The 25,628-nt window shown below is 46.2% G+C and overlaps 1 pseudogene; it reads left to right on the plus strand.

Annotated features, from left to right (window-relative positions):
* Positions 1–423, plus strand: LOC126009484 (M-phase phosphoprotein 6-like; annotated as a pseudogene).
* Positions 424–25,628: the final 25,205 nt, after the last annotated feature.

A 25,628-nucleotide genomic window follows, 5' to 3' on the forward strand; every position in this document is an offset into this window, starting at 1 on the left:
ATGAAGATTATGCAAAGAGGATTGGATCTAGAAACCAAAAAAACAACTAGAAGAGAAGAATATAATTAGTGAAGAACTGGATTTGCCAGGGCTGAAAGAGAATGAGAGTTGCATAATTGAGGAGCAGAGTTTCTTGTTTCGTGAGGATCTTCTCTGGAAAAATGCCATTCAGAGGATTTAATCCTGAGGTTGAGAAACTAATGTCATCAATGAACTCTAAGAACAAAGAAAAAGTTGAAGATTCTGAAACTGTGAAACTCATTGTGTCCAGTGAAGAAATGGCTAGAAGATAAGAGGCCTTGATGAGGACTATTGGGAAAAAAATTTGCCAAAAAGAGAGACCACACCAATGATAAGGAAGCTGAAAATGGAGACATAAAACCAATAAAAGCCAAGAAAATGTTCTTAAAACCTCAAGACTAAAGCAGTGCCTTAATATATGGCCCAAAGATGCCTTGTGAAAATGAGCTGCCTTTTGGAGAGAACTTACTGCCATTTTTCTTACAAGTTATGTGTGTGTGTGTGTGTGTGTGTGTGTGTATACATACATACATACACACACACATATATATATATATATATATATATATATATATATATATATATATATATATATATATATACTGGAAACATACTATTTCTGAAATACATGTGAAATGGATGTCATACATCCTTGGTCTAAGAGTGTTCATGGAGAAATGACTTTTCTAGAATCTTCCACTTTCTGAGGTGCGTGATTGCTTCCTCAACACTCTGAGCTCTTTTTTGTTGATACAGCACTCTGACCTGGAATGGACTCATCATAGCAGGATTTAAATTTACCCTATTAAATTCCACTTTATTTGAGTCCAATTTATACCTGCAGTTAGAAATCAGTCATAGAATTTATTCTATCAAAACTCACCCAAGCAGGAGCCTGAAGGATTTGCATGTTCCCAAGTCACAGTCAGTCAATTCATACCACTAGGTTTTAGGTTTTAGATGGTTAAGAAAACAAAAAGCTATTTAATAAAAATCTTTTTTAATAAAAAAAAAGAACTGGAAGGCAAGTTCTGAACAGTCTGGGATCATAGGGATAGCACAGTGGGGAGGACCTTTGCCTTGCACTTGACTGACCGTAGTTTGATCCTCAGAATCCCAGATGGTTTCCTGAGCAGGCCAGATTACTCAGAGCCAAGAGTAACCCGATACCACAATTCTCAGTTGTTGAGAGTCCCGATGGGCCTGGGGACTGGTAGGTGGAGTCAAGTTCTGGTCCCAATACACAGCAGAGAAAAAAATTCTAGAAACGCTCTTCATGTGTTGACCTAGTCTGCGAGCCAGGTTCAGCTTCTTTCCTCCCAGTATTTGAGACTGAGGACATCCCCCTCAACTGATGACCAGGAAAGAAAGGGTCCCAGGCTAATGACTAAGAGACACTCTATTCTTTTTTTTTTTTTTTTTATTCTATTCCAACAAAATGCATATATAGGACAAGAGGAACTGGAATACATGAAGAGTGACAACAGAGATGGACAGCCAAAGATGTGAGGCACCAGGGAGAAGTTAGATATGAATATTGGGGATTAGGAATGTTTTGGGAGTAATACAACGAGTTGTAAACGTAACCTTATCTCTCTCAGCTAGAGCTCTCTGTGAGGGAGGAGGGAGGGCCCATAGTCAGCCAATGAGTGACCTCAGATTATGGGGGGATAGCACCCCTCTTTTTTTAATTCTTAAATATCATTTATTGAGTATGAAAATTCAATGCATGTATATATTTCATTGGTTTCTTATAAAGGTACTCAATGCTAAACCACAGGGTTGTAAGAATGAGAAATAAATATAGGCTCACCATAATTAGGTAAAATACACATGTTGAGTGGTACCATCAGCAGAACTATGCATCCCAGAGTAATAAAAGGCACCTCATAACTAAAGGACTGATATAAGAAGCCACCTATAGGAGGCCCGAGCACTAGTCCCAATCCAGAGAAAATCTCAAGACTTCCATATTTTCCAAATAATAGAGATGCCAGAAAGTCAAACAAAGCATAGCATCCAAAGATCATGCCAATAATTGTATTGCTGACTCCTTTCTTTTCAGCCTCTTTGGGGAAAAAGGGTCCTAGAATTGAATAGCACATCATGGAACCCAAATTAATAGAAGCTGCAGAGATCAGTACAAAAGGCTGTTCTTTCGACTCCCGCCACCTGGGTGTCTCTCCTGCACATCCTGGAGACCCATCACCTCCAGGGCGGCTCCCGGCGCGTCCATGGGCAGCGCGCGGAGCCCCGCGCCGGGGATCGCGGCTCCCGGGGATCGGCCTCGGCCTGCTCCTGGCACCCGGGCCGCGTCCTCGGCCACGGCCACGGCCCCGGCCACGGCGGAGACAGCCCGGCCCTCGCCCGCATCCGTCCCAGCACCCCTCTTTTTGATGTCCTTCCTTGTAATGGCCTCAAGCACTGTATTCCCACTCAGAGAACGAGGGTCTGGAACAAGGGTCACAGCAGGAAATAATCCAAACAAAGATGTGAGTGAAATACACATGGCCGAGTGAGTCGCAATCTGTCGAGAGAGAGAGAGAGAGAGAGAGAGAGAGAGAGAGAGAGAGAGAGGGAGAGAGAGAGAGAGAGAGAGAGAATGAAAGAGAGAGAATGAAAGAGAGAGAATGAGAGAGAATGAAAGAGAGAATGAAAGAGAGAGAATGAAAGAGAGAGAATGAAAGAGAGAATGAGAGAGAATGAAAGACAGAGAATGAAAGAGAGAGAGAATGAGAGAGAATGAAAGAGAGAGAATGAAAGAGAGAATGAAAGAGAGAATGAAAGAGAGAGAATGAAAGAGAGAGAATGAAAGAGAGAGAATGAAAGAGAGAATGAAAGAGAGAATGAAAGAGAGAGAATGAAAGAGAGAGAGAGGAGAGAGAGAAGAGAGAGAATGAGAGAGAGAATGAGAGAGAATGAAAGAGAGAGGAGAGAGAGAATGAAAGAGAGAGAGAATGAAAGAGAGAGAGAATGAGAGAGAATGAAAGAGAGAGAGAGAGAGGAGAATGAAAAATGCCATAGAGGCAGGCAGGGGAGAGGGCAGGAGGGAAACTGGACACTGGTGGTGGAAAATGTGCACTGTTGAAGGGTGTTAGACATTATATGACTGAACCTCAATCAGAAACAACTTTGCAGTTATGAAAAAAACACTGTATGATGGACAATCTTGTAACTGCTGTTTTTAAATACTGTAATTTTTTTTCTTGTTTTTGGTTTTTGGGCCACACCCGTTTGACGCTCAGGGGTTACTCCTGGCTATGCGCTCAGAAATCGCCCCTGGCTTGGGGGGACCATATGGGACACCGGGGGATCGAACCGCGGTCCGTCCTACGCTAGCGCTTGTAAGGCAGACACCTTAACTCTAGCGCCACCTTCCCGGCCCCAATACTGTAATTTTTTTAAACAAAGACAATAAAACACTATTAAAAAGGCTGGAGTAATAGCACAGCTGTAGGGCATTTGCCTTGCACGTGGCCGACTCAGACCCAGGATGGGCCTGGGATGGATCCCTGGCATCCCAGATCATCCCCTGAGCCTGCCAGGAGTGATTTCTGAGCACAGAGGCAGGAGTAACTCCTGAGTGCCACTGGGTGTGGCCCAAAACAAAACAAAAGCAAACAAAAACACTACTAAAAAAGAATACCAGTAAGTTTTTCTGGTTTTGACTAAGTGGAAGAGAAAGTTGGAGTAGTCCTCTGAGCCTGCCAGGAGTGACTCCTGAGAGCAGAGGAGCCAGGAGGATCTCCTGAGCACGGCCAGGTATGAACTCAAAACAAACAGAATAAGAGCAACAACATCCTCACTGCTATGATGGAATAACCCATCTCAACTCTGTCATGCAAAAGATGCACCTACTTGATAACATGCCTACCTGAAAGGTCATTTCAAAATATCTACATGAAAACAGATTCGACAAACAAAATTTTTTTTTTTTTTTTTGGTTTTTGGGCCACACCCGATAATGCTCAGGGGTTACTCCTGGCTATGTGCTCAGAAGTTGCTCCTGGCTTGGGGGACCATATGGGACACCGGGGGATCGAACCGCGGTCCGTCCAAGGTTAGCGCAGGCAAGGCAGGCACCTTACCTTTAGCGCCACCGCCCGGCCCTCGACAAACAAAATTTAACCTGCAAAATTTTGCTTTCTGAACTAAAACATTTTTTGTGAGTGTGTTTGGGTCATACCCAGCAGTGCTTACTCTTGGTGGCTCAGATATCAAGACCAGGTCTACCATGTTAAAGGCAAGTGCCTTCCCTACTGTGCTATCTCTCTGGTCCCAGGATTTTCTAATTTTTAATCAGCAGTATATTATGTTTTCTTGTTTTTTTTTTTTTTTTGCATAGAATTGTCATACACTTTTTTTCTTTTACTTTACTCTAATTTTACATCCTGGGCTTAGATTTCTTCCTAGGTATTATTAAATACTTTACACTATTTCATGAATTTATTCCTGTGTACTTGATATTTTTCTATGAGATCATCAATACATCAATAGTATTTTCATTTGTTTTTCTATTTTTATTTTATTTAGTCCTGCTAGAATATATAATGATTTTTTGGGGGGGTTTTCGGCCACACCTGGCTATGCTCAGGGGTTACTCCTGGATATCTGCTCAGAAATAGCTCCTGGTAGGCACAGGGGACCATGTGGGATACCGGGATTTGAACCAACCACCTTAGGTCCTGGATCAACTGCTTGCAAGGCAAATACTGCTGTGCTATTTCTCTGGCCCCTTTAATGATTTTTTTGGGGGGGGCCACACCGGGCATTGCTCAGGGGTTACTCCTGGCTGTCTGCTCAGAAATAGCTCCTGGCAGGCACGGGGGACCCTATGGGACACCGGGACTTGAACCAACTACCTTTGGTCCTGGATCGGCTGCTTGCAAGGCAAACGCCTCTGTGCTATCTCTCCGGGCCCTTAATGATTACTTTTAATGTAAACTTTATATATTTGGGGCCCGGAGAGATAGCACAGCGGCGTTTGCCTTGCAAGCAGCCGATCCAGGACCAAAGGTGGTTGGTTCGAATCCCGGTGTCCCATATGGTCCCCCGTGCCTGCCAGGAGCTATTTCTGAGCAGACAGCCAGGAGTAACCCCTGAGCACCGCCGGGTGTGGCCCAAAAACCAAAAAAAAAAACAAAAAAAAAACAAAAAAAACTTTATATATTTGCCTTGTATCTAGCATCTTTCTTAAACTTACTTATTAATTCGAGTCTAAGAAATTTATTCATTTATAATAATCACTTACAAAGAAAGAAGATGGCTTCATTTATTATTATTAATTATTTTAATTATTTATATTTTCATTTATTATTATGAATTATTTTGGTTTTTGGGCCACACACTGCAGTGCTCAGGGGTTACTCCTGGTTCTGCACTCAGAAATTGCTCCTGGCAGGCTTGGGGGACCATATAGGATACTGGGAATTGAACCTGGGTTTGTCCCAGGTTTGCTGCATGCAAGGCAAATGCTCTACCACTGTGCTATTTTTCAGGTCCCTATTATTATGAATATTTATTTGCAGCTCTTTTAATACTTTTTGCCTTTTTAGTATTTTTGTTTGTTTTGGGACCACCTCCAGATGTATTCAAGGCTTAATCTTTACTCTGTGCTCAGTGATCACTCCTGGCTCAGCTTGGGGGAACCATATGGAATGCTGGAATTGGTTGCATTAAGTCAAGCATCTTACCTCTCCAGCTCCTACCTCTCCAGCCCCTATCTTTGTAGCTTTTATTTATTTATTTATTTATTTTTTTATTTTTTGGTTTTTCTGGCCACACCCGTTTGATGCTCAGGGGTTACTCCTGGCTACGCTCTCAGAAATTGCCCCTAACTTGGGGGGATCATATGGGATGCCAGGGGATCGAACTGCGGTCCTTCCTTGGCTAGCGCTTGCAAAGCAAATACCTTACCTCTAGCGCTACCTCACCAGCCCCTGTAGCTTTTATTTTTGTATACATTTATTTTTTATCTAGTGTCTAATGCAAAGTTAACAGTTGGTGATGACAATAGGCATATCTATTTCTGTTCCTATCCTTACAGAAAAAGCATTAATTTTCTTTTGGGGGGGGCCACACCTAGTGATGCTCAGGGGTTATTCCTGGTTCTGTGCTCAGAAATTGCCCCTGGCAGACTCAGGGAATTATATGGGGCGTCGCGGATAGAACCTACGTCCATCCTGGGTCAGTCACATGCAAAGCGAACACCCTAAAGCTGTGCTATTGTTCCAGCCCCTGCAATAAATATTTCTACTGAATATGAAGTTAGCAAAAGGTTTGTAGCTGATTTCATGTCTTAGATTAAGGTAATTCACTTTAACTCAGTTTGCTGATTCTTTTCTAATCATTAGAAGAGTAGCAAATTTTACAAAAGGCTTGTAATACAAATGTTGGGAAGATTATGGTTTTTTCTCCTATATTCTGAAAATACAATAAGGGGTTTCTAATTTTAATTTGAAACCAAACTTTCAGAAGTGGAATAAATTCCACCTGGCTGGGCCGGAGAGAGCACAGCGATAGGGAGTTTGCCTTGCAAGCGCTGACCCAGGACCAATGGTGGTTCGAATCCCTGCATCCCATATGGTCCCCCTTGCCTGCCAGGAGAGATTTCTGAGCAGAGAGCCAGGAATAAACCCTGAGCGCTGCCGGGTGTGGCCCAACCCCCTCCCCCCCAAATTTCACTTGGTTATATTTCATTACCCTTTATATATATTGCTGGGACATGGGAGGATTTCAGTAGATATTTGCATTAATGTAGCTCACACCCCTCCTAACAGAATCAAGGAACTCTCTCTTATATAATTCTATACTTTATTAATTATTTTCAAAACATATTGTGTATATATAATCTGCAATATAGACAATTTGAAAGTTAATGGGAATCATATTGCGTGTACATGTACCCATACTCAGAAAACCCTAAAAGGGACCGCCAGTTTGTGTCAAGAATTGCTAAAAGTAGGAGTCCAGAGCGATAATACAGTGGGGAGGGCATTTACCTTGTACGTGGCCAACCTGGATTTGATCCCTGGCATCTCATTGGTCCCCTGAGCCCACCTGAAGTGATTGCTGAGCACAGAGTCAAGAGTACGAGTAACTCTTGAGCACCACCAGGTGTGCCCCCCAAACAAAAAAATAACATTAATAAAAAACATAAAGAATTTATTAAAAAGTCATTTGAAAAATTATTGAATTATGATTTTAAAAAATGACTAGAATTGGGGCTGGAAAGATAGTACAGTGGGGAGGGTGTTTGCCTTGCACTAGGCTTGTCGGGAGAGAGCCAGAGGAGAAGCTGCTTAGAAGAAGCTGCTTGGAGTAAGCTGAGCATAGAAGCCGTGTGAGGAAATGCACATGGCAGATAGGGCCATAAATTAAACCAAGCTGTCTCCGGTGAAACTTTAACTGACTGCTTGTGATTATTTTTCCGCCATTAACCTGCAACCTTCAGACCTGCCAGCCAAGAGCCTACAGGTGTCGTGCTGTGCCAGGCCGGGTCAGGGAGGCCTCACTCCACCACGCGGACTCTTTAGACTTTACATATTGATAAAACAACACAGGCTGACTTGGGTTCGATCTCCAGCGTCTCTTCTGATCCCCTGAGTACTGGGTGTAATTTTTTTGTTTTGTTTTGTTTTTTTGTGCCACACCCGGAGGAGGTGTTCAGGGCTTGGTTACTCCTGGCTCTTCACTCAGAAATCGCTCCTGACAGGCTCGGGGTACCATATGGGATGCTGGGAATTAAACCCAGGTTTGTGCAAGGCAAATGCCCTACCACTGTGCTAAATCTCTGGCTCTGGGTGCAATTTCTAAGTGCAGAACCAGAAGTCAGCCCTGGGCGTCCTGGCTATGGCTCCAAAACAAACAAACAAAATAAATAAATAAAATAAAATAAAAAAAAACTCCAAGCCAAACAAGCACCAAGCTCCCTCGCATCCAACCCCCCTAGGATTTCAGCACACCAGAAAGTATACAAAGCCAAACAGACTTGTTTATTAACGCACTGGAGTCTCTTTCAAGCTCCTGCTAAGGAGGCTGCTCCATGCACTGTTGGATAAATAACTGTAAGAACTAATGGGACCAAACAAGCAGTCAGGCTTCCATTAGGCAACAAGGGAGCTCTCTTGAAAGAACAAAATGACAAAATAGTCCGTCATTTTAAAAATAGGCTGTAATTTGTCAAATGATTTGAAAGAGGCCCCTAAATGTCTGAAATCTTTTAATGCAGTCTCAGAAGTTTCCCAAAGGATTTTGCTTCTCAGTTTGCCAGAAAAAAAAATCCTTGTAGTAGGGCCAGAGCCAAACCAAAGTCGTTTTTCACTTCTTCCATCCATGAGCTCAGTGATGAGAGAAGCAAAGAGTGCGAAAGACCCCGGTGGGTTGGAGAGATGGAGGGTGCTTGCTTTGCACATAGCCAACCTGGGTTCAATCCCACCATCCCAAATAGTCCTCCAAGCCCGCAGCAGTGATCCCTGAGAACAGAGCCTGTATTAACTCTCAAGCATGTCAGGTGAGGATGCACGCCCCGCAAGTGCGAAGGATTCTTTTTTTTTTTTTTTTTTTGGTTTTTGGGTCACACCCTGTGACGCTCAGGGGTTACTCCTGGCTATGTGCTCAGAAGTTGCTCCTGGCTTCTTGGGGGAACCATATGGGACGCCGGGGGATCGAACCGCGGTCCGTCCTAGGCTAGCGCAGGCAAGGCAGGCACCTTACCTCCAGCGCCACCGCCCGGCCCCAAAGTGTTTTTTTTTTTTTTTTTTTTTTGGTAAGTGCGAAGGATTCTAATGGCAACGTTTTTAAATCCCACTTTATAGGGAACTCTTAGAATTCTTTAGTGTAAGAGGACTCCATCCCTTAGGGCCGGAGCAATAGCACAGCATGCAGCTGACCCAGCTTCAATCCCCGGCATTCTATAGTATCCCTCGAGTCTGCGAGGCATAATTTCTGAGCTCACAGCCAGGAGTAACCTCTGAGCACTACTGGGTGTGCCCCCCCCAAAAGAGGGCTCCACCTCATCTCATCAGAATAACCTCGCTCTTATTGGAACTTTATTTTGGAAGACATAGTTGGTATCTAGCATATAATGTTCCATGAATTCTTAAAATTAATAAACACAGGGGCCCGGAGAGATAGCACAGCGGTGTTTGCCTTGCAAGCAGCCGATCCAGGACCAAAGGTGGTTGGTTCGAATCCCGGTGTCCCATAGGGTCCCCCGTGCCTGCCAGGAGCTATTTCTGAGCAGACAGCCAGGAGTAATCCCTGAGCACCGCTGGGTGTGGCCCCCCCCCAAAAAACAAAAACAAACAAACAAACAAAAAACACAGAATAAATGGTTGGCGAGATGGGGAATTGTTTGCCATTTTTAGAATTCCCAAAATTTCATGTCTGCTTGGAGCCAGTAACCCCTGACACGTAACCAACTCTCCTAGGTACTGTCGCTTGAGTTTCCATAATTTGGAACTACTCCCTGGGATCATCCCAGCTATACTCATCGCTGCTGCTGATGTCTTTAGCTTTTTATGTTGGGGAAAGGCACCCATATTCTTGTGGGTCATTGTTCTGGATACTATTGCTATTGGCCTGACAGATGAACACAGAGCAGTGTCATTGTCCTGACAAAATTAGGAGTTTGTTTGTTTGTTTGTTTTTAGTTTTTGGGCCACACCCGGCGGTGCTCAGGGGTTACTCCTGGCTGTCTGCTCAGAAATAGCTCCTGGCAGGCACGGGGGACCACATGGGACACCGGGATTCGAACCAACCACCTTTGGTCCTGGATCGGCTGCTTGCAAGGCAACCGCCGCTCTGCTATCTCTCCGGGCCCTAAAATTAGGAGTTTGGACAGCACTGGGTGTTGGGCTCTCCAAAAGCCCTGGGTATCCAGATCTTACTGGCAGATTCAGTTACTTCTGCCTTGGCTTACCTGGTTATTGATTCTGCTTCCTCACTGAGACTTAGAGGCTCTCTCTGTGGGAGAAAGTTGTCAGAAAGGGACAACTGAGTTTCATGATGAGAGCAAGGCAGCAGGAGCGGCTCCTTTGACTCCCACATTTCCAAGTTGGAAGCCACAGGCATCTCTTTGGCTGCTTTGTATCAGGCCAGGGAAGTATAGAACATTGCCTGGAGCCTTAGAAAGGTGAGAGGAGATATGTCCTTAGTTGGAGCAGAGAATTGGGATGGAGACTTGGAGGGATGAGAGAGTTTGGGTTTTGTAGGATGGTGCCTGCTGGGCAGTCATCAGAGATGAAGAATGGGGGGCTGGAGAGATTGCACAGTTGGCAGAGAGCATTTGTCTTGCATGTGGCTGATTCAGGCTAGATCCCCAGCATTACATAGGGTACTTAAAACCCTCCAAGAGTGACTTTTGAGTGCAGAATGAGGAGTAATCCTTGAGATCTGGCAGGTGTGGCATCCCCCAAAGAAGGACAGAACAAGGGTTGGAATATGAATTCCCAATTTCTGCAAAATAATTATCTATTAAAAATGACATTCAGGTGCCAGAGAGATAGCATGGAGGTAAGGCATTTTCCTTGCATGCAGATGGTCTGTGGTTCGAATCCCAGCATCCCATATGGTCCTCCGAGCCTGCCAGAAGTGATTTCTGAGTGTAGAGCCAGGAGTAACCCCTGAGCGCTGCTGGGTGTGACCCAAAAACAAAAAACAAAAACAAAAACAAAAGGCATTCAATTAATGACAGGCCAGGAAATAATTTTTCCAGATGCTGAAACAGACCCATAATTTATATCAATAATAAAAAATTATGCTCATGAAAATAAAATAAAATAAAATAAGGGCATCCAATGGAGCATAATTCTGAGCTGAGCCTCTAAGTAGTCCAAGGGCAGATGGGAAAGCCTCAATTACTAATATGTTTCTGCAAAGTATTTAAGCTCAGAGATGAAAACAACATGCTTGAGGACAGCATTTGCTTTTGCTTTTCACATGGCTGACCCGGGTTTGATCTCCAGCATTCCGTAGGGTTACCCAAGCCTGCCAGGAATGATCCCTGAGTGCAAAGCCAGGAGTCAGCCCTGAGCACTGCTGGGTGTAGCCCTAAAAAAATGCATGGAGAGAGAGAGAGAGAGAGAGAGAGAGAGAGAGAGAGAGGGGGGGGGGCAATTTCTTGGTGCAGAGAAGATGCCAATGCATTACTGCATTACCATGGGCACACATGGGGCACAGAATAGGGAGTAGAGCATGTTAAGATGTGCGGCTGAGATCATGCGAGAAGGACCATGGCTCAGTGTCTGGCATTCTGCAGGAAGAATGACGTGTCTGAGAGATAGGTCCCAGGGCGATTGGGGCTCAAGGAGTTGTGAATCCCCATCAGTGCTGGGAACTCAGAGGGACGAGTGTAGGGTGGGGGCTGCCCTAGAAACAGAGACAACCCTTCAGCGGGATTGAAGGGATTCTTCTCTGGAAAAGAAAGCTGGCAGCATTTCAGAGCATCAAAGAGTCTGTGAGGAGGGCTGGAGAGATAGCACGGAGGTAAGGCGTTCTGTGGGAATTGGGGACCGATCCCCACTAGAGGGCAGCAGCATGCAGGCAGAAGGTTGGGGGTGACCCTCCTCTGTGGGTTCCCTCACTTTCCAGAACAGAAAAATCCTGCATGAGCCCCACGGGGAGTTAAAAATCTCCTGTGGCCACAGTGAAGGGGAGGCCAATTGGCCGAAGGCGTGAACGGCATGTGAGCAAAGTGTCCTGCGCTTCAACTTGTCATGAATAGATCGATGTTCATCCACAGGCTGGTGATGTTTTTGCTTTATTCCGTTCTGTTTTTGCTTGGGGACACACACCCAACACTCAGGGGTTTCTGCTGGCTCTGTGTTCAGAAAGGATTCCTGGCAGGCTCAGGGAACCCTCAGCTCAGGGAATGCTGGGGATCGAATCCGGGTTGGCCACAAAAGTGCCAACGCACTCCACACAGTGCTATTGCTACATTCCCTGGATGATGTTTTTAACTGGGTCTTTAAAGTCTGGTGTGTGTGTGTGTGTGTGTGTGTGTGTGTGTGTGTGTGTACATATATGTCAGCTACACACTGTGGTTCTCATGGGCCTATTTCTGGTGCTCTATGACCTCGTTCGTGGAGGGAACTTCATGAGGAAGAGGCTCTCTTGACTTCTTGGCTTTGGTCCCCAACCTTCATGCCTGGGGCTCTGAGGAAGCAGTGTTGGGGATAGCCTCAGAGTGCCCAGGAGACAAATCTATCAACTTCTTCCTTCCTTCCTTCCTTCCTTCCTTCCTTCCTTCCTTCCGTCCTTCCTTCCTTCCTTCCTTCCTGACTTCATTCCATCCGTCCCTCCCTCCTTCCTTCCTCCCTTCCTTCCTCCCTCCCTTCCTCCCTCCCTTCCTTCCCTCCCTCCCTTCTCTCCCTTCCTTCCTTCCTTCCTTCCTTCCTTCCTTCCTTCCTTCCTTCCTTCCTTCCTTCCTTCCTTCCTTCCTTCCTTTCCTTCCTTCCTTTCAGTTTTTGGGCCACACCCTGCAGTGCTCAGGGGTTACTACTAGCTCATGAGCTCAGAAATAACTTCTGCCAGGCGTGGGGAAGCCATGGTATGCTGGAGATTGAATCCGGGTCAGCTGTGCGCAAGGCAAGTGCCCTCTCTCCTATATTATCTCTCCAGCCCCCAAGCCTGATTTTTTCTACATTTGAGAACAGTGATTTACAAAGTTGTTGATAGTCAAGTTCCTAAGCATACAGAGTTCCGGCACTCATGGCCATTTCTGGTTAATGTCAGATGTAGGCAGGTGTCCCCCCAGTCCTGGTGGTTCTGAATGAACCTCCCTCAGCAGGGCTCAGTTGGCATCATACTCACTGTGGGTTTGTCACGTCTTGTTTGTGTGCCCCGTTGTTTATTCCTTCCTCCACTGGAGAACAGATCTTGCTTGTGTTGCATGATTTATCACGAGAATGGACTGGAGAGAAAGTACAGTGGGCAGGGCACTTGTCTTGCATATGGCCGCTTGAATTCTGTCCCTGGCACTCCCCCACCCCATCCAGAAGTGATCCCTGAGCGCAAAGCCAGGAGTAAGTCCTGAGCAATGTACGGTGTTACATCTCCCCCAAATTAAAATAAAAATAAGATGTGAGAGACTGGAGTGATAACACAAAGGAAAGGGCATTAACCTTGTACGTGGCCAACCCTGGTTCGATCCCTTGTTTCCCATTATGGTTCCTGAGCCTTCTAGGAGTGACTCCTGAGAGCAGAGTTAAGAGTAACCCCTGAGGGGCCGGAGAGATAGCATGGAGGTAAGGCATTTGCCTTTCATGCAGGAGGTCATCGGTTCGAATCCCGGTGCCCCATATGGTCCCCCCCCCCTCCGTGCCTGCCAGGAGCAATTTCTGAGCATGGAGCCAGGAGTAACCCCTGAGCACTGCCGGGTGTAACCCAAAAACCACAAAAAAAAAAAAAGAGTAACCCCTGAGCAACAGAAGTAACCTACCCAATGTGGCCCCAAAATGAAACAAAACAAAACAAAAGGTTGAAGTGGCAAATTTCCTTCTACATGCTTCAGCATCCCAAATGCTTTTCCTTTCTATGTTTTCCTCAACTCTCCACCTGAGCACCAGGCTAATGTGGAAAGGCTATCTCTCCTCTGAGGCACTGGTGAATTTGGGGTATCAGTTCCCCCTTGGGGCCTCAATCTCCTCATCTACAAATCAGAATGAAGGTTTGGTATCTTTACCTCCCTCCAGTTCCAGTGAAAGAACAATTTTGTTTCTGGCTTGGGAATTTTATGTCACTGTAGACATCCAGGTGAATGAAACTTGGACCTGCTTTTTTTGTATTTTTGCTTGTCTGTTTTGGGGTCACACCTGATCAGGACTTACTCCTGTCTCTGCATTCAGGAATCACTGCTGGTGGGCTCAGGAACCATATGGGATTCTGGGACTCAAACTCAGGTCATCCGTGTGCAAGGTAACTGTTCTCCACTGTGCTATTGCTCTGGCCCCTTAACCTACTTTTAAGGAACAAACTATGGCAGTGTTGAGACTGGTCTGGGGCTATGATGGGGGTGTGATGAAGACAGTTCTGGTGGTTTCAATGCTGGGACTAACAGTGAGGATGTAATGGGATGGTGGCCATGGTGACCATACTGATGATGTAATGAAGATGGCAGGAGATGATATTGAGTGATCATATTGAGCATGTATTGAGGATGACAGGGGTGATAAGGTAGTGAAGGAGGTGAAGATGTAATGAACGTGCATAGTATTGGTAGCGCTGAGGGTGCTAATGATGATGAGAATGTTGTTAATGGAGCTGTTGGCGCTGTTAGCAGGGCAGCTAATATCTTAATGATGAGGATTCTGCTAGTGGATAGAAATTGAGTTTAGCTTATGTGCTGGTACCGAAGAGATTCCCACTCTTGGAGGAACCACTGTGATCATCTCTGTGTTTATGAAGAGGGGACGGAGCCTTTGAGAGCTTCAATGGCTCAAGTTGTAAATTTTTGTGGCTGGAGCCATAGCACAGCAAGTAGGGCATTTGTCTTGCACATAGTTAACACAGGTTTCATCTCAGCATCCATAGGGTCCCTTGAGCCTTCCAGGAGTGATTTCTGAGCACAGACTCAGGAGAACCCCCCCCCCCCAGCACTGCTGGGCATGGACCCAAAACCAAAGGAGGGAAAAAAAAGATCGTGGACTCTGGGTGTTGAAGATAGTACTTTTGCCTCTCTACAGATTCTACTAACCACTTTATTCCATTTACCAGTTTGTCAAGCTCATGAGGTGCTGTTTCAGAATGTGCAAATTGGGGTCTGGGGAAACATCACTTGCCTGAAAAATCCTGATGGAGACAGAGGATGGGATGGTCCTTCTCGGGAGCCAGTAAGAGATTTACAAGGTGGGGCTGTATTCCTAATGGGCAGATGGGAATACAGTGCGCCTGGGATGGGAAATAAAATGAGAAGATGGTTGGCAGTGGGTCCCCTAAAGCAGGATGTGTGTGAAGGGACCTGGGGTTGGCAGTGACTCTGGCTGCAGTTTTGGAGTAGAGTTGTTGATGAACAAGATCAGTGCCCAGATGTATGAATGGAGACTCCGGTTCTGGGGGGTGCCGGTCTGCTTCCTTCTTTGGCCCCATCTTCTAGTCTTGGCATTTTTTGGGGCCCTCTCAGATCTCTCCTTGTGGCTGCCTTTGTGAGATCTATGTGCATTTCTGCGCACACACAGGACTGGAGGTCCACCCCTTCACCTTGTTGCTCTGCTGAAGCAACAAATGATTGTTGAGTCTTTTCTTCTATGTCCAGTGCTGCTCAGAATATTCCTACGTGCATTTTAGAAAACTCAATTCACTCAAAAAAAAAAAAAAAAAAAAAGAAAAAGAAAAAAGAAAAGAAAAGAAAAAGAAAACTCAATTCACAACACTGAACTGAATTAAACCAGCATTTGCCCCCAGACATGAGGATTAAAATGAAAAGATCAAGAATTTCCTACATGAGTACTATCAAGCAATGAGATTTTTAGAATAAAGTTTAGCCAGCCCTAAAAATGGTCCATCTGCCTAGCTCCAAGAGTGCAGAAATGACTGCCAGCTTCCAAAGAACAGTTTCTGGCCATCAGCATTCTCGAATCAGGTGGAAGTTGGGGCATCATGCGCTAGGAATAACCTTGAACCAGGTTGGAAGAGAATGAGGCAGATTCATACACTCCCAATGAGCCCCACCATGTTGGTTTGCTTCAGTAATGAGAATTATGTGGAAAAGCAACTACAGGGGCCGGAGCGGTGGCACAGCGGTAGGGCGTTTGCCTTGTACGCGGCTGACCTAGGATGGATTGCTATTCGATCTCCTGGCGTCCCATATGGTCCCCCAAGCCAGGAGTGATTTCTGAGTGCATAGCCAGAAGTAACCCCTGAGCATCACCGGGTGTGGCCCAAAAACAAAACACAAAAAGCAACTACAAACAGGTGCCATTGTCCGCATACATCTATATTTTGTCTTATTAAATTCTGGCTCTCCCCTGTCCCCCTTGTGATGATGCCTGGAATAGACGCCTGGAATTGAACCCAGGACCCCTTACAGGCAGGGTGAGTGCTCTGCCTCTGGGTTCATGCAGGCCCCTTATTCAAATCTTCTCTAAAACCTTTAGTTTCCTTTTGCTTGGTTTTGGTTTTGGGGCCACACCTAGTGGTGCTCAGGGTTTACTCTGGCTCTATACTCAAGAATCACTCCTGCTCAGAGGACCATATGGGATGCCTGGGGTCCAACCCAGATTGCCTACATGCAAGGCAAATGCCTTATGTCCTGCTATTGCTCCAGTCCCTCTAAAATTTTTTTGAATCCCATACAATGACACTCAGGGATTACTTCCTGGCTCTGTGCTCCTGGATATGCTCAGTAGACCCTCTGGGATGTCAGGGGTTGAACCTGGGCCAGCTGCATGCAAGGTAAGTGCCCTCTCTGCTGTACTATTTCCCTAGACCCTCTAAAATCTTTTGAGGGCTTTATAATGACATCCAACTTACATCTGAGGAGGGCACCATAGTGTGTTTCCAAAAAAGGAACCACTACAATGCCTAGGATAACCATGCATGCTCAAACTAGCATCATCGTTATCATCTGCCACAAAGCTCACCAGTGATCAGACGGTGCCTTTCCCAAATGCTCATTTCCGAGGGGCCAGCAGCAACTGTCCAACTAACTCCAGACAAACTCCAGGGCACACATCAACTCCAAACTTGCCTGAAATTAGGAGGCGGAGTGATAGTACAGCAGGGAGGGTGCTTGCTTTGCACATGGCCAAACGGTCTCCTGAGCCCATCAGGAATAATTCCTGAGCATGTCTTGAGCAATGCGTGGTATAGCCCCCCCCCAACAAAATAATAAACTTGCTTGAATTTTGGATCTGGGGCAGTAGAACAGTAGCATAGAGTGTTTGCCTTGCACATGGTTGACCATAATGACTCCTGAGCCCACTTGGACAACACAGAGCCAGGAGTAAGCCTTAAGCACTGAAAGTGTAGTCCGCCCCTTGAAATAAAATAATTGGGCCCGGAGAGATAGCACAGCGGTGTTTGCCTTGCAAGCAGCCGATCCAGGACCAAAGGTGGTTGGTTCAAATCCCGGTGTCCCATATGGTCCCCCGTGCCTGCCAGGAGCTATTTCTGAGCAGACAGCCAGGAGTAACCCCTGTGCACTGCCGGGTGTGGCCCAAAAACCAAAAAAAAAAAAAAAAAAAAAAAAAAAAAAAAAGAAATAAAATAATAAACTTGCCTGAAAGTTGGGGCTGGAGCAATAGTAGAGTGGGGAGGGCGTTTGCCTTGCACACAGTTAACTGGGGTTTGATCACCAGCATCCCATATGGTCACCCAAGCCCTCCGGGAGTACTTTCTGAACTGAGAGCAAAGAGTAAGCTTTGTGGATGGAACCCCACCCCCAAATCATAAACTTGCCTGAAAGTTGAAGTCAAGGAGGTGTGGTTAAGGTTTGGGATTCTAGGATCTTCCCTTTTGGGGTTTCTAACAGCAGACCCTCTGCCTCTCTTCCCAGCTCCCAAAGGTCACTGTGGCCAGCAGGGGGCAGCAAAGAGCTTTGGCATCTAGGCCCAAACCTTATACATGCAACTGGTCGCCCAAGGGCTTCTGTGGGTGTAGAAGGAGCTTAGCCCTGAGGCCAGGTTGTGCCAGGTATGCAGGGGCCACACCCTAGTCTGCAGAGCATGGAAAGCCCCTCAAAATGTCATGAACAGCAGCAGCCCCCTAGGTGTCTCTTTTTGGGTGCTGCAGGTCATGACCTGGCCATGAACATGGGGGCGCTGCAGGCGAGGCCCAGCCCCCTTAGGCATTTGCTGCAGCTGGTGGAGCCACTGAGTCATGTACCTTGTGCCTCTGCTGGGCAGTTGCAGAACCTGGACCGTGAGGCTTCATGACAAGTTCTGCTGTGGGCACAGATCTCACCAATAGGGTGCGGTGGGTGCAGGGCTGTCTGAAGGGAGAGACACTGACCCCTGGGATGGAGGGATGGGGTCTCAGTGAGTAGGGGGCACAGCGATGATCAAAGGGTATCAGAGTATCCAAGAAATAAGACCTAACACCCTGTTGTCTGGCAAGCCGGAGGAGGACATTTAGGGACAGAATGAGAAATGCCACCTAAGAACACCCCTCACCCACTGCATCCTTTTGAGGCTCATCCCTGCTGTGTCTATGCCAATTCCCAGTTCTTGGCCCATCCTGGCTCCTGGGCCATGCATGAGCAGACAAATTGCACCCATCCTAGTTGTGTTACAAAGTGTTAATCTAACACTTTTTTTTGTTTTGTTTTGTTTTTTTTTGGGCCACACCCAGTGACACTCAGGGGTTACTCCTGGCTATGAGCTCAGAAATTGCGCCTGGCTTGGGGGACCATATGGGACGCCCGGGGAACGAACCTAGGTTCGTCCTAGGCTAGTGCAGTCAAGGCAGGCACCTTACCTCTAGCGCCACCATGCTGGCCCCAATCTAACACTTTTTATTTGGGTTTTTGGGGGCACATCCAGCAGCACTTGAGCTCCTCCCTGCCAGTGTTCAGGGGACCCTATGGGTTGGCAGTGATTGAACAGGGGTCGACCGCATGCTTGGCAAATGCCCTCCCTACTGTAGTATTGCTCTGGTCCCATGTGCTGTACTTTTTTTTTTTTTTCAGGGTGACTCAATTAAAATTTTCTTTTTTTTTTTTTTTTATTTAAACACCTTGATTACATACATGATTGTGTTTGGGTTTCAGTCATAAAAGGAACACCACCCATCACCAGTGCAACATTCCCATCACCCATGTCCCAAATCTCCCTCCTCCCCACCCGACCCCTGCCTGTACTCTAAACAGGCTCTGCATTTCCCTCATACATTCTCAATTTTACCGAGGGGCTATAGGGCACTTATTGGGGCTCATTGTACTTTAAGTTTATATCTGAATAAGATTTATTTTATTATTATTATTATTTTTTTGTGGTTTTTGGGTCACACCCGGCAGTGCTCAGGGGTTATTCCTGGCTCCAGGCTCAGAAACTGCTCCTGGTAGGCACGGGGGACCATATGGGACGCTGGGATTCAAACCGATGACCTCCTGCATGAAAGGCAAACACCTTACCTCCATGCTATCTCTCCGCCCCTGAATACGATTTTATTGACAAATGAATGCTTTATTTACAAGAATGAATTTGTATTTGAAAAATGACTTGGCTTTTTGGGGGGTGGGGATGAGCATGCCCAGAAGTTCTTAGGGGGTTACACCTGGATCTCTAGCAGGAATTGCTTCTGGAGGACTTGAAGGCCTTATGGGGTGCTGTGGAGTAAACCTGGGTAAGCTCCATGCAAGGCAAACACGTCCTTGCTGGACTATCACCCCAGCCCCTATGTTGGGCTTTTTGGACGTAACTTTGCAAAGTGCTCAGTCTCAAGGTGCCCATTTTGGAGTAAGTTTTCTTTTTCCTACTGATGTAATAGATTTTTTTGTCCCAGTTCTGAGTCCTTTGTCCCATCTAATCATCTTCTCCTACCGGTAGTTTGCTCAATTCCTCTGCTAATGGTGTGTTTTGATGAATAGAAATTCTTAATTATATCCTAGACAAATTATCTTTAAAAATTACTTGATGGTTGGTGCATATTTTTCCTTTTTCAAAAGCTTTTGCCTACGCCATGGCATTAAGCCACTTTCCAATATTGCTTTTTAGAATTTATATCAATATTCTTATTACATTTAGACCTCTAATCTATCTGCAAAGAATTTTATGTATGCAATGAAGAAAGAATCAATGTTCATATTTTTAATGTGGCTATTCAATTGATTCCAAATAATTCACTTGCTTATTGTGGCTGTGAGGGTAGTGAGAGGAAATTTTATTCTATTCTGTGCCCAAGTTGCCTTTTCTATACACATGATTGTGCTGTTTTAATTATGTAATTTTATAGAAACCTTACTATCTGGCCATTAAAATCTCTGTGTTTATTCTACATCCTGAAGCTTATTTGCTCCTTTTTGGTTGTTTATATTTGCAAAAAAATGACTCTAAGAAAGAAGCAATACCTAACCCAATTTTGAACTCATTATATTTTATTTATTTATTAATTTATTGGGTTTGGGGCCACACCCTGCAGTGCTCAGGGGTTACTCCTGGCTCTGCACTCAGAAATCGCCCCTGGCAGGCTAGGGGACTGCATGGGATGTTGGGAATCGAACCGAGTCCCTCCCGGGTCGGCCACATGCAAGGCAAACACCCTACTGCTGTGCTATCTCTTCAGCCCTTCATTTTATTTTATTTTTTATTTTGTCTAAAAGTTCTGATCTCCAATTCTTTTTTTTTTTTTTTTTTTTGGTTTTTCAGGTCACACCCATTTGATGCTCAGGGGTTACTCCTGGCTAACCACTCAGAAATTGCCCCTGGTTTGGGGGGACCATATGGGATGCCGGGGGATCGAATCACGCTCGCTATTTTTCCTTGGCTAACGCTTGCAAGGCAGACACACCTTACCTCTAGTGCCACCTCGCCGGCCCCTCTGATCCCCAATTCTAACTTCCCTGGCAGGTCATCTCCGCCAATAGAGAAGTACAAACATACATACTCAATCTCTCTCTCTCTCTCTCTCTCTCTCTCTCTCTCTCTCTCTCTCTCTCTCTCTCTCTCTCTCTCACACACACACACACACAAACACACACTTCAAGCAACTGCTCTTCCCTGAGATTGGCTGTGCAAGTGATCTTTGACTCAGGAGATGTTGGTGATGCTCCCAGCCCTGAGAATTATCCTGGGGGGTGGCGGTGGTGGTGGGAATGCTCCCACCTCTCAGAATTTAGATACCCAACTTGTGAAGTCTGGCTGGGTCCTAGAAGCAGTTCAAGAACAGAAGGCAGGAGCCAGAGCAAGACCAGAGCAGGGAGGGCATTTGCCTTGGAGGTGGGTTCAATCCTCAGCATCCTATAGGGTCCCCTGAACAACTTAGGAGTGATTTCTAAGATCAGAGCCAGGAATTTACCTTGATTACCTCTCGGTGGCCCAACTCCCCCTAAATCTTCACATAAAAGAAATAAAAGAAGATAGTTTACTTCCATGATGTCTTTGCTTTTGGGAGTTATTCATCCTACTTCTGTGGCACACATGCTAAACACGTCTGTGTCCATGGAGGTAGGAGGATAGTTGATCACATGTCTAAAGACTTAGATTGTGCAAGGAGAATTTGATGTTCTAGAATGAACTTTAGCTCTTGTAGCTAGTCTTGGAAGGACAGTTGGTGGCACATGCTTTCCTGTCCCTGTCAAGAGGTGAGCCTCCAATCGAAGAGGCATTTTCCATAGGGAGTAGGGGAGATGAATGGCCCGATTGAAACCTCGTGAATAATTGGACACTTTGCCCTATTAATCTGAGCCTGCAGATCAAGAGGGCGCACTGATAGGAATTCATCACCATTACGGCGGCTTTGCTTCTAATACAAGGGCTCTGATTGCTCCCCGGGGCTCAGCTAGCTGGTGGGTAACAAGCCCTGGGAGTATTGAATTGTGAAGTGTGTAAGTACTTGTGATAGATCATTTAAAAAATTCCTTGATGGGAGCAGAAGATATTCCTAATGAATTTGCTTTATAGTACTGTTCGAATGGACACTTTCACACCTTAGAAATGGTCTGTGTCAGGAACAGAGTAGATCAGATAGGTCCCAGGTAAAGCACTTTTCTGACTCTTCCCTGAGGCTGGTGGGTCCCACACTGGGAAGATTCTTTGTGGCTCTGATGATGTAGAAAAGCAGTCAGGAAATTCAGGCCATCGGATGCTAAGGTGCTGAAGTTTGCAAAGCCCAGTCCTTCTAAATAATGGGCCAGTCCTGGGCTCTGCACCATCCTTCATTGCAAGCTGATGTCTTCTAAAAACTGTGTGCCACAAATTTTCTCTCCTCCATCATGCATGCCCCAGACACAACACACACACACACACACACACACACACACACACACACACACACACACACACTCTACCCTCCTTTCTCACCTAACTCTGAGCTTGTAGATGCTAACTGCCCATATCAGAGCTGACCCAGGGAATCCAGACCCTCTGCTCCCAGGATGAATTTACCTATTGTGGAGCTCTGGCTTCACAATAGTGAAGGAAGGTGGTAGGACCAGTTTGATTTTATTTCTTGAACCACACCTGGTGTTGCTCAGGGTTACTCCTGGCTCTGCACTCAGGAATCACTCCTGGCAATCTTGGGGGACTCTATGGGATGACAGGGATAGAACTCCAGTCAGAGGTGTGCAAGGCAAAGGCTCTCCCCACTGTGCTCTCATTCTGGCCCTAGGACCAGTTTTTTATTCTTTGGACATTCCTTGTCCAATAATTAGATTCTTGTTTCTTGGTGGGGACATATTTAAGCCAATACCTGACTGTGCTTAGGGCTTTACTCCCAGTTTTGTGAGCAGGGGTAACTTCTGGCAGTGCTGGGAGCTCTTTGTGGAGTTGAGAATCGAACCTGGGTTAGTTGTATGCAAGGCAAGAGCCTGACCCGCCAAACTACCTCTCCATGCCCAGATAAGGTTCCTTGATGACATGACAAGTCATATTAGATGACGCTCTCCACTTGGCCCTGCCAGCAGTTCAGGCTCCTTATTATTAGTGACTTATTTATTGCCTCGTTGCCTAAAAGGTGAAATGTAAGGTTCCTCTATCCAAAGGTTCCTATGCAAATTTTCCTTAAATATACATACACGTTCTTTTTCCTGCCAGGGTTTTAGTAAAATCCGAGATGATTTCTTTCTCAGCCTATTTTGTTGAAGAATAAAAACCATCTGGAGTTCATTTGTGGGCTCAGCATCTCAACTTGACTTAATCCACCCCGTGTTAAATACTAGTCTGAGAGATTAAGCCCAATTCCTCAGTGGTGTCCCCCATGGCCCAGCAGAAGCCATGTCTTTTGCAGTGCCATTTGTCTCCCTGAAAAGAGTAAACCCTGGGATTCTTGGGGTCCTCACCGGAAAGCCACCCAGAGCCCTATGCTAGCTCATATTTTTTTCTTCTTTTTTTGGGTGGGGGGAAACTGGACTCCAGAAGGCAGCAGCTATATCCCCTTGTCCCTGAATGAGTGACTCTGAGTGGTCCCCACTGAACCAGAACCCCAAGTTTGGCTCCCACTGATAGATCTAGCCAACAGTCTTCACACTAGACCAATGCCAGGCATCATTCTAGAAGGGAATGAAGCAGTTGAGAACAGAGAGAAGGGGGAGGTGTGGAAATTGGAGTGTATGGCCTGGGAGGATCAGGACAAAGTCTGGCAGAGGAGTGCAAGGTTCTTTGGAGGCTGAGGCTGGGGCTCCTTAGGGAGGGCTGTGGTGGCCAGGTTGCTCAGCCCTCTGATAGCTTAGCTGTGTGTGTGTGTGTTGCATTTGTGTGTGTCTCTGTGTGTTTCTGTGCCTGTTTATGTGAATGGGGGGGTTTCTATGTCTATTTGTAAGTATCCCTTTCTGTGTATTTCTGTGTCTGTATGTGTGTGGTTATATGAATGTGGACATGAATGTGGGAGCTTGGGTATATGTTTGTATGTCTCTGTTTAGATTTATCTGAGTACCTGCACCTATACAATGTGTCTGCATGTATCATTTACATATATGTGGATATGTGTGTTGTGAGGAGGCATATGTTTTATAACTAACCATGAGTACTTGAGTATGCATTTGTGTCTGGTGTGTATACATGTACTTGTCCATATATCTCAGTGTGCATATAACTGTGTCTCGTGTGTGTGCATAGATTTTGATTGTGTAGAATGGCTGAATGAGGACGCTGCCCAAGACCAAGGGAAAAAGAGTGGGTAGATTGTTGAATTACGTGCATAAGGGCTCTGAGGCTAGAAGCTTTTTTACACATACACTGAGCTGAAGGGGAGAAACAGAAGTGGAGGGGGTGCAGGAGTGAGGGAGAGGGCTGGGGTTGAAGGCTGGCGTAGGACAGGCTCTGCCCTTGCTCTGCTGGCAGTACCACACATGTATGCATATGTAGGTGTATATACATCCTCTTCTTCATCATTCAGTCACGTGGACCAAGAGCTCTGGGCTTCTCAGTTCCTGTGCCTGAGATACAGAGTGCAGGTCCCCACTGAGGATGTGTCCAGAGATCCGACAAGGTCCCATTCTCGGTGACAATGTCCTCTTCACCCCCAGTACCCTGCACGGGTCTATTTCCTGTGTACTAAGCCAATATGAAGCCCTTCAGGGACTGCAGGGTCATGTGGCTTCTGAGGCCTCAGCTTGGCCTGCGGCTGTACTTGACCTCTATCACTTCACGCCTTATCTGCCAGGGACACCCTGGGCACTCCTGTCCCTGTTTGCATCAGGTACTCACTCAGGTGGACGGATATTTCGAACCCCTGCGCAAGACGCCCTCTATTGGCTCCTTGGATGCCAAACTTTCTGCTGGCCATTCCCATCCCTGTCATGCTCCGGGGCCTGCATATCTTATGATCTGGGGTCAGTGCTGCTGCTGGCTGCCACTCCAGTGTCGGGCCCTGTTCGCTCCCTCCCTCCCTCGGCTCCTAATCAAATTATATTCGCTGCCAGATGCGCCAGGCTCTTTCTTGAGCCCATTTCAGCTGCTCCTCAGGGCCGGCCTTTGATCATTTGCCAGGCCCTGACCCAGGAAGCCTCATGCTAATTAGCAATGAAGTGTCCTTTGGTCAGACCAGCCCTGTTGGGGCCCTGGAGCAGTCGTGGGTGGTATGAGTCTGTCAGGGCTGGGAGGGAGCTCCTGCATTGCCACAGCCCTTACCTCCCTCTCTCTGACCCTCTTCTGTGATGCACTGGCCCTTTCTGCTGTTAGGAAAGTGAGGCAGGAGGCAATGGTGTCAGCTCACTTATGACAGGGGATTGAATACACATAGGTAGATGGATTTATCCCAATTTTCAGCCTGGGACCCAGAGGTGGCACCTGCTTCTCACCCCTACTTGTGCTTTCCAAGTTGCCCACACAACCTGGGAACCTCCTCATTCCCTGGCTGTTCTCATGGCACTATTCATGGCTGCATTCCTTCTGAATCTCCTTGTCATGAGCTTTTTCCTTCTGGGTCTTCCTGGCAAGGGCATTTCCTTTTGGGCCTCCCAATTATAAATATTTCCTTCCGAGTATCCCTCTCATGAGCTATTCCTTCCAGGTCTTCCTGTCATGAGTGATTCTTTCTGTGTCTCCCTGTCATGCGTATTTCCCTCTAGACTCTTGAGCTTCTCTCCTACAGCCCCACACCTCTCTGGAATGAGTGGTTGACTGAATGTCAGATATAAACTCTCTTTTCAGCCCTTCTTGCCAGCTCTCTATACCTGGAAATTGTTTTTCTCTGAGACCCGGGGCCCTGCCAATTACCAGGGTAACTAGATATGGTAGCAGAGAGAAATTCTTGGCTTCAGAAAGACTGGTTTGGGAAAAAGCTCAGGCATTTCCTGGTGCTGCTATAGCCATGTGGGCAGAATGACCTGTGAACATTCACAGATTCTGTGTGCATTCCCACACTTGAAACGTGCAGGTAATCTGGTCTCACAATATCTCTGTAAGTAGGTGGAAAACCCAAGGAGGAATTTGTAACTCTCGTGGTGGAGAAAGCTGCCTAGAATGGCCTGTCATTGCTTACAATTTTCACTCATCTTGTTCTTATGAATCTGT

Source organism: Suncus etruscus, chromosome 5 (genome assembly GCF_024139225.1).
Source record: "Suncus etruscus isolate mSunEtr1 chromosome 5, mSunEtr1.pri.cur, whole genome shotgun sequence".
Classification (NCBI taxonomy): Eukaryota; Metazoa; Chordata; class Mammalia; order Eulipotyphla; family Soricidae; genus Suncus; species Suncus etruscus.